This window comes from Salvelinus sp. IW2-2015, linkage group LG22 (genome assembly GCF_002910315.2).
Source record: "Salvelinus sp. IW2-2015 linkage group LG22, ASM291031v2, whole genome shotgun sequence".
In the NCBI taxonomy this organism is placed as follows: Eukaryota; Metazoa; Chordata; class Actinopteri; order Salmoniformes; family Salmonidae; genus Salvelinus; species Salvelinus sp. IW2-2015.
The window spans coordinates 20,504,383-20,511,542 of record NC_036862.1 but is presented as its reverse complement, the minus strand read 5'-3'; the positions used below and the strand labels follow the sequence as shown (position 1 = coordinate 20,511,542).

Below are 7,160 nucleotides of genomic sequence, written 5' to 3'. Positions count from 1 at the left end.
GCGAGAAGGAGAGAGACAGAGGGGGAAGAGAGAATGGGGTGAGAGAGAGAGAGAGAGAGAGAGAGAGAGAGAGAGAGAGAGAGAGAGAAGAGAGAGAGAGAGAGAGAGAGAGAGAGAGAGAGAGAGAGCGAATGCAGGAGAGGAAAAAAAGGGGAAAACTGCCATCTTAGCGTTTCTACTCTAAAATCTATTATTAACCACTAAAGTTCACGTACAGCTTGACTTGTCTGGGTTGAATCATTTGTATTTATGCTGATATATAACTTACAAACTCACAAAGGCCAGAATGCTCTACCATGAAATTGAGCTATTTGCGTTTTCATTGTGGACAGAGATATATAGAGACAGCACTAGAGAAGTCTATCCCTACGCGTGTTGACTGGTTAACTCTAGTGAATGGTCTTCTGTATTTAGGGTGTTCCGAAGGGTAATAGAGTCAATGGGCCACACTGGCACCTGACCTCTAACCCTTGACCCCTACACTCTTAGAAAAAAGGGTTCCAAAAGGGTTCTTTGGCTGTCCCATAGGATAACCATCTGTTGAAAGGGTTCTACATGGAACTCCACAGGTTTTACCTGGATCCACAAAAGGTTCTTCAAAGGGTTCTCCTATGGGGACCCTTTGAGGTTCTAGATAGCACCTTTCTTTTTCTAACCCCTAAGCACAGGCCCTGTCCACCTGTCATGGTGATCAAGAACTAGATAAACAGGAGCCTTTAAAGCTGCTCTGTCACCAAATGCTAAACATCTCAACATAATCACATCCGCAACATTATCAACATCTCAACAGTATCACATCCTCAACATTTCACTTCCTCAACATAATCACATCCTCAACATAATTACATCCTCAACCTAGTCACATCCTCAAAATGATCACATCCTCAACATAATCACATTCCTAAATATATCACATTCTAACAAAATCACATCCTCAACATAATCACATCCTCAATATTATCACATCCTCAACAAATCACATCCTCAACATAATAACATCCTCAACATATCACATCCCAACATTATCACATCCTCAACATAACCACAATCCTCAACATTATTCACATCCTAAACATAATCACATCCTCACATTATACATCCTCAACATAATCACATCCTCACATTATCACATCCTAAACATAATCACATCCTCAATATTATCACATCCTCAACATAATCACATCCTCAACATAATCACCCTCTCAACATTATCACATCCTCAACATTATCACATCCTCAACATAATCAAATCATCAACATGATACCATCCTCAACATAATCACATCCTCCATTATCACATCATAAACATATTCACATCTCATATTATTCAACATCCTCAACATCTAATCCACACTCAACTATAATCACATCCATCAACATCAATCACGCCATCTCTCAACATTCACATCACTCTCAACATTATCACATCCTCAACATTAATCACATCCTCAACATAATCACACATCAACATGATCACATCTCAACATTTAATCACATTATCCTCTTTTCTGTCTCTCTCTCACTCTCCTTCCCTCCATCTCTTTGACAGACCTGGGCTGTTTTTGCCATTAATCACCCAGGACTCAGCATGGCGGAGCTGGGAGCTGGAGGGTTGGAGGCTGGAGAGGGGTTTGGGCAAATCAAATCAAATCTTACTGGTTACATACACATATTTAGCAGATGTGTAACGATCGTTGTTGGAAGGATGGTCAGACCAAGATGCAACGTGGGGTAGGTTAATCATCTTTTATTTATGATAACCGGCACAAAACAAGAAAGCGTAACAAACGAAACGTACAGCTTTGTAGGGCTAAAAAGCAACAATACAAAATCAAGATCCCACAACCACAGTGGGGAAAAGGCTGCCTAAATATGATCCCCAATCAGAGACAACGATAGACAGCTGCCTCTGATTGGGAACCATACCAGGCCAACATAGAAATACAAAAACTAGAGTACCCACCCTAGTCACATACTGACCTAACCAAAATAGAGAATAAAAAGGATCTCTAAGGTCAGGGCGTGACAAGATGTTATTGCAGGAGTAGCGAAATGCTTGTGTTCCTAGCTCCAACAATGCAGTAGTATTTAACAATACACAACATTACACACATCTAAAAGTAAAATAAATATTAGGACGATCAATGTCAGAGTCCGGAATATAAATATAGATGTATATGATGGGATGTATAGGCATTATGGACAGTATATGGATAGAATATGTAGTATATCTGTAGAATACGTAGTATATGTACAGCAATAGTTAAATRGGATAGGCCTTGACTAGAAAACAGTATATGCATATGAAGTGGGTAAAACAGTAAACCTTATTAAAGTGACCAGTGTTCCATGACTATGTACATAGGCCACCAGCATCTAAAGTGCAGGGTTGAGTAACCAGGTGGTGGCCGGCTAGTGAAAGTGTCTAAAGTTCAGGGCATGGTACTGGGTGGAGGCCGGCTAGTGGTGACTATTTAACAGTCTGATGGCCTTGAGATAGAAGCTGTTTTTCAGTCTCTCGGTCCCAGCTTTGATGCACCTGTACTGACCTCGCCTTCTAGATGGTAGCGGGGTGAACAGGCCGTGGCTCGGGCGGATGAGGTCCTTGATGATCTTCTTGGCCTTCCTGTGACACCRGGTGCTGTAGATGTCCTGGAGGGCAGGCAGTGTGCCCCCGGTGATGCGTTGGGCTGACCACACCACCCTCTAGGGAGCCCTGCGGTTGTGGACGGTGCAGTTCCCGTACCAGGCGGTGATACAGCCTGACAGGATGCTCTCAATGGTGCATCTGTAGACTTCTGTGAGGGTCTTAGTGGCCAAGCTGAATTTCGGGGGTTGGGGGTCAGACAGGGGGGTGGTGGGGGCTGAGGGGCTTTGGGTCTTATTCTATTTCTCAAAGCACAGACATCTGTGACAATTCATGCAACTAAAAGGTGAACATCTTGTGAATAAATGTTGTAAGGATGGAGCTAAGATGCTGAGACGACAGAGGAAGACACGGGTGGAGGTGGAGATGGAGAGATAAAGAGAAGAAGAAGATTGGAGGTGGAGTGGAAGATGCAAAAGATAAGAGGAAGACAGGGTTGGAGGGTGGAGATAGAGAGGATAAGAGAGAGAAGAAGACAGGGTGGAGGTGGAGATGGAGAGAGAGCCTGCCGAGAAAAAGAGAAGAAGAAGACAGGGCGGAGGTGGAGATGGAGAGAATAAAGAGAAGAAGAAGACAGGGTGGAGGTGGAGATGGAGAGATAAAGAGAAGAAGAAGACAGGGTGGGGTGGAGATGGAGAGAGAGCCTGCCGGATAAAGAGAAGAAGAAGAACAGGGTGGAGGTGGAGATGGAAGAGAGCCTGCCGAGATAAAGAGAAGAAGAAGACAGGGTGGAGGTGGACGATGGGAGAAGAGCCTGCCGAGATAAAGAGAGAAGAAGACAGGGTGGAGAATGAATCAAGGGACCCGGGGCGCACAGATGACTTCGCCAGAGAAAGAGAGGGGAGATGGAGTTAAGGGAGAAAGAAGGGATGGATTGAGGTTAGGAAGAAAAGATGGGATAGATTGGATTAGGAAGAAAAGATGGGATAGATTGAGGTTAGGAAGCCTGTGCTCTGCAGGAGACTGTCTGAATAAAGCGATAGGCTCTTTGAAAGATGTTCTTTCCAGCACTACTATACAAGCATTCTGTGAATGCAATGACTCATAAGGGTGTCATCTGCAGTCATCATCCAGAGGTGAAAGATGAGGTTAGAAAGTTCATGTGAAACGATTTTAGGACCATGTGACTTGCCTAACTCTACAGGTATGTATTCATAAAGCCCTCAGAGTAGGAGTACGGAACTAGGATCAGGTCCCCGTGTCCATGTAATATATTAATCATTATTAAAAGGCAAAATTGATCCTAGATCATAACTCTACTGTGATGTGCTTTATGAATACGGCCCAGTGACAATACCATCATCTCAGCCATTCTAGGTTCAGATAGTTTGTCTACACACTTCTCCTGTCCGACCCCTTTCTCTCAGTCCTACCATTCTCCTATCCCCCCCTTCCTCCAGTCCCCTACCATTCTCCTATCCCCCCCCCCCTTCCCTCCAGTCCCCTACCATTGGTCCTGTCCCTCCCTTTCCCCAGTCCCTACCATTTCTCCCTGTCTCCCTTCCCCCCTCCAGTCACTACATATTCTCCTGTCCCTCCCCTTCCCTCCAGTTCCAGCTACCATTCTCCTATCCCTCCCCCTTCCCTACCAGTCCCCCTACCATTCCTCCTGTCCTCCCCCTTCCCTCCAGTCCCCTACCATTCTCCTATCCTCCCCTTCCCTCCAGTCCCCTACCATTCTCCTGTCCCTGCCCTTCCCTCCAGTCCCCTACCATTCTCCTTCCTCCCCTTCCCTCCAGTCCCCTACAATTCTCTATCCCTCCCCCTTCCCTCCAGTCCCCTACCATTCTCCTGTCCCTCCCCCCTCCTCCAGTCCTACCATTCTCATATCCTCCCCTTCCTCCATCCCCTACCATTCTCCTATCCCTCCCCTTCTCCAGTCCCCTACCATTCTCCTATCCCTCCATTCCTCCAGTCCCTACAATTCTCTTATCTGCTCCCCCTCTATGTCGATTTATATCTTATTTTGTCCTCCTTACCTCCAGTTCCCTATTCCATTCTCTATATCCTCTTCTCTCTCTGCCCTAGTCCCTAACTCATTGCTATTCTCCTTCTCCAGTCCCCTACCATTCTCCTATCCTCCCTTCTTCCAGTCCCCCTAACCATTCTCCCTCTGTCCCTCCCCTTTCCTCCAGTCCCTACATTCTTTCTCTATCCCTTCCCCTTCCCTCCAGTCCCTATTCCATTCTCCTGTCCCTCCCCTTTCTCTCAGTCCCCTACACATTCCTCGCTGTCCCTCCCCTTCCCTCCAGTCCCCTACCTTCTCCATCTCTCCTTCGCTCCATCCTCTACTCTACCCTCCCTCTTCCCTCGCAAGTCCCCTACCATTCTCCTTGTTCTCCTCCCCTTCTCTCTGGCTCTTCAGCCCCCAGTCTTCATATTCTGGCCCTGCCTTCCAGATCTCATTGTTGTGTCTGTGTCGGAGACCCCAGGCCCACCAAACCCTGAACAGCCTGCCTGGCACCGTGAGAAAGCCTTGCCAAGCTATTGGGTTAGCCTTTGAGCACCACATTGATCACATTATTGAAAATGACCATTAGAGAGGAAGGAGGAAAGGGAAGCCATTGTCCAAATGGCACCCTGTTTCCTATGTAAAGATTACATTTGACTAAAGCCCATTGGACCCTGGTCAAAAATAGTGCACTATATAGAGAATAGAGTCCATTTGAGACAGCCAATGTGTTTACTAACAGGATTTCAACTAACCACGCCAGCCGTTGCTAATATGTTGGCTGGTGCCCACTATGTTAGTAGTAGTATTTGGCAGTGGGACTGCTGGAGTGGTTCTGTCTGGGTTGTATAATGCTCAATTCTCACAACACCTGTCTGATCGTCTAATTCATAATATAGGGGAAATGGTCGTTCGAATTATATGGCTGAAAAACAAAAGGGATTTGTGGCAGTGGAGTACTACTATACAGTGTGTTTAGACTAGCAGACCGCTAGCAGCAGCGGCAGCAGCAACCAAGGCAATCGGTGTCCCAAATGACACCCTATTCTTACATAGTGCACTACTTTTGACCAAAGCCCCATGGGTTACACTGTCGTCACTCCTGGCTAAACTGTTTCCAGCGGTTGTCCCCTCCATTTCCCCGTTTGCCAGCCAGAGTCTCTCTCACACCTGCAGATTATGTCAGAGTTCCAGACGTCATAGAGACTGGAACAATCAGAACAACAGTAGTTAGAGAAGTAACCCTGGTTAACAGGCTTTTAACTGGATTGGTGAGGTGTGCGTCTCTCTCTCTCTCTCTCTCTCTCTCTCTTCTCTCCTCTCTTCTCTCTCTCTCTCTCTTCTCTCTCTCTGCTCTCTCTCTCTTCTCTCTCTCTCCTTCTCTCTCTCTTCTCTCTCTTCTCTCTCTCTCTCTCTTCTCTTCTCTCCCTCTCTCCTCCCTCTCTCTTCTCCTTTTTCTTTCTGTCTCTTCCTCTCTCTCTCCTCTTTCCCACTGTCTTCCTCTCTCTTCAATTACCGTGGCTGTACTGTATATGTAAACATTTTATATAATAGCTAGCCTGTTGGAGTGTGTATTAGGACACAGTACCTGTCTGTCTACAAGTTAACGATACAAAGACTTCCATTGTGTCCAGCACATCTTCATCATCAGCGCTGTGGCTGAATGGCTGCGTGACCCTGGGGGAATGTTTGACCTCTGTCAGGAGGTGTTAGAGGTGATTAAACCACTAGGCTGAGGACTGGCAGGTGGGCTATAGCAGTCAGTAGGGGGGAGAGGAGTCCCTATGGACCATGGAACTAGATCTCCTACTGTGTGTGTGTGGTGGGGGGAGGGGGGGTGACGTTTTTACAGATTGCTTGTGACAATGAAAAAATATTGTATATTGAGAAATTGTGTTAGCCTGGACATCCAGATTTTGCCAGAAGAAGAATGAATTATCAGACAAAACCAACAAATCATTCATTTATCCTCACTCAATAAAACATTGCCATGTGCAATAATGACCTTAAATGACCATGTCGTTTCTTCAAGATATCCAGGTTATTGTATTGTTTTGGGCCAACTCATTTCAATACTATTCATGCTCTAGGTAGTCCTGGGAATAGAGGTTTGTAGTGCTGTTATTCTAATCTGAGTCTGTGTCTGAAATGGCTCTCTATTCCCTATGTAGTGCACTACTTTTGACCATGGCCTATTGGGCTCTGGTCAAAAGTATTGCACTATATAGGGAATAGGATGCCATTTTGGGACTCAGCCTGGGTCTATTCTGCTGTGGTCCTGCTGAGATAAGAAGATAAGAAGTCTTTTTGATTTGAGGTCAATCCAGGTAATAGTTTCCAGCTAGCTACGTTCAGGACAGAGATAATCTGGTCACATTGGTTCTGCCACTTGCATAGCCCCTTAGCCCTGCAGCTGTCAATCTGAAGCAGGAGATTGTGTGTTCAGCTGCCAATGACAACTTGACAATGCTTTCCTGTATTGTAGCCTAGTGGTTAGAGTGTTGGGCCAGTAACCAAAAGGTTGCTAGAYCGAATCCCCGAGCTGACAAGGTAAAAATCTGT

At 45.8% G+C, this 7,160-nt stretch overlaps 1 long non-coding RNA gene across 1 annotated transcript; it reads left to right on the top strand.

Moving 5' to 3' along the window:
• The first annotated feature begins 3,120 nt into the window (after positions 1-3,120).
• LOC139022814 (uncharacterized) lies at positions 3,121-3,834 on the top strand. The gene is made up of 3 exons (XR_011473863.1): positions 3,121-3,267; positions 3,334-3,381; positions 3,437-3,834. It is a non-coding gene; the product is annotated as an uncharacterized lncRNA (long non-coding RNA).
• The last annotated feature ends 3,326 nt before the right edge of the window (positions 3,835-7,160 follow it).